Below are 3,002 nucleotides of genomic sequence, written 5' to 3'. Positions count from 1 at the left end.
TAGATAGATAGATAGATAGATAGATAGATAGATAGAGAGAGAGAGAGAGAGAGAGAGAGAGAGAGAGAGATGAAGAAAGTGAGAGAAAAAGAGATGAAAAGAAACGCTTATTATTGGAACCATGTTCTTTGTATTATTGTATACTTCGTTGGGTGCTTTTGTTTAGCTTTGTGGAGATGGGCTGTGTAAGTAGCAATATTGTTATTAACATCATTAAATCAAATGGCAAATCCATTTGGAAACATATAACTGACCTGGCGTTGACCCGTCCAAAGAGTTTTGTTATGAGAGATTTTTGTAACACGACGGGTTGTCAGAATGTGCTGCAGAAGAATAAAAATCTCCATCTGTATTTGAATGTTATTATCCTTTTTTTCTACTGTTCCATGTCAGCAAGCTGTTCAATAATTGTTCTTTTAGAAAGTACCTTATTCAGGAGAGAGAATAGAAAAAGCTGTTTCATTCTTTTTAAAATTGCATCTGAATTATATCTCTGCTTGTATCTAACTACGTAAATTTGAATTTGAGTTGTGACAAAATATGATCCAAGCATATTATGCAATCAGCAGCACAGATAAACTGTAATAAAACTGTAATAAAATGTAATAAACAATATTTTCAAAGTGTTGACGCTCAGCACGTAGGAACAGCTTGTCGAGCTTAATGTTGGAGCTGTTGTTGCTGCTGTTGTTGCTGTTGTTGTTGTTGTTGTTGTTGTTGTTGTTGTTGTTGTTGTTTCTGCATCATCTCCTACACCTGCAGGCAAATGTGCATTTATGGTGGACTAAAAACTCATCTGTACCGGCCTTGAATGAACGACGGCCATGTGCGTCCCAGTTTTTATCACGTGCTGGGACTTTACGGCATATAGCCAGCTTGCAATAAAGCTCTGGCGATAAATGCATGATTCATGACACCCTGACATATGTTTGACAAGTTCAGCTTTTACGCAAAATGAAGTGATACATAGCAGACGGTGTTTCGAGCTCATCTCTCGTCAAAGCGGTAAATAAAAGTCAATCTTGTCTGTCTCATTGACATGTATAGCAATATCCTAGACTGTACACTCTGATGTATTTCCTTGTTAATTATGGAGTCCACCATTTGAGTCAATTCGGGACAAATTAAGGGAGGAATGGAAGAGGTGTGTGGGGGGGGGGGAGAGACTAAAGGAGGATTGTTGTAATGCCCTTCTTTTGCTAGTGCATTTAATGGTGTGACCCGAAGCGGGCAGTTTGTTTGTTTTCTAAAATAGAGAACGAATATTTGTAGCAACCACAGCGCACGATCTAGGGGTATAAGTCTGTGGTCTGAGTAGATTTGGGGCGGCACAACACGCCCGTGGGTCGTTCAATTGACAACATTTTTACCAGGATGGTATTATTAGAATATTTTTGCGTTTTCGAAAAAGCCGGTGGTTGTTTTAATGATAAGGGAAATTCTGTCTAGAAAATACGCCAGCTGTAGCCATTAAATCACTGTTAATTTTTAAACCTACATGCGCATTATCAGGGTCCCTGATATCTATCATGGCGAGGAGGTGGGTGTGAGTGGGGAGAATTAAGCAGACAAATATTCATCACTCATTTTCTTTAATTTATCAACAAAAGACAAAGACCGATCCTTCACTGCCATTTATCAACAAAGAACACAGATCAATTGTTCACTATCATTTATCAACAGAAAACGAAGGCTGACCGTTCACCACCATCTGTCAATAAAAACCTCAAAGAGTGAGCGTTCACTATCATTAACATATCAACAAAGGACAAGGAACAACCGTTCACCATTATCTATCAACCGAAAACCAAGACCGATCGTTCATCATCATTCATCAACAAAAAACAAGTTCAATATCATTTATCAAGATAAGGCGAAGACCTATAGTTCGCCATCATTTATTAACAAAAGACAAAGACCTATCGTTTGTAATAATTAATTTGTAAACAATAGACAAAGAAAGACAGATCTATCGTTCACAATCATTTATTAACAAAATACAAAGACTTATTGTTCACCATCATTCTTCCACAAAAGACAAAAACCTATCGTTCACCATCATTTATCAACAAAGACGAAGATATGTAGTTCAGTATCATTTATCAGCAAAGGACAAAGACTTATATTTAAATAATCATTCATCAACAGAATAATAGGCTATAATAATAGGCTATACCCAGTGTTGTCTTTGCTTATGTCTTCGACACATTGGGACAGTTTCCTCCAACATGTGTGGTAGATCTATGTTTTCCCACATTTCTCACTGCGGCCTTCACCTTAAAAGCCTTCAGGTCTCTTAGATAAAAATATAGATAAATAGCCCAATCGACTGGTAGACAGATAAATATTAGATAAATAAACCGATAGGAAAGACAGAAAGGGAATATACTACTCGTATTATTATGTTTAGCAAACACAGAGATAGAACTGGCCACTGTGGTGGAACAGTTAAGCTCTTCGCTACCGTACGAAGGGGAATCGCTTTTAATTCACTAGAGACGAGAAATTTTTAATGATGATGATGATGATGATGATGATGATGATGATGATGATGATGATGATGATGATGATGATGATGATGATGATGATAATAAAAATGACAGTAACAATAACAACAAAAATAATAACAATAATAATAATGATGATAATGATGATGATGATGATAATAATGTTGATGATGATGATGATGATGATGGTGATAAATGATGATGATGATGATGATGATGATGATGATGATGATGATGATGATGAAGATGATGATGATGATGATGATGCTGATGACGACGACGACGACGACGACCACAACAACAACAACAACAACAACTACTACTACTACTACTACTACTACTACTACTACTACTACTACTACTACTACTACTACTACTAATATTAATAATAATAACAATGATAATAATACCAGTAACAGCAATGATAATTCTGACAATAATAGCAATAGTAATAATTATAATAATAATAAGTTTTAGTTTAGTAAAGAGTTTTAC

Source organism: Aplysia californica, unplaced genomic scaffold (assembly GCF_000002075.1).
Source record: "Aplysia californica isolate F4 #8 unplaced genomic scaffold, AplCal3.0 scaffold00514, whole genome shotgun sequence".
NCBI lineage: Eukaryota > Metazoa > Mollusca > Gastropoda > Aplysiida > Aplysiidae > Aplysia > Aplysia californica.
This window is presented reverse-complemented; position numbering follows the sequence as displayed.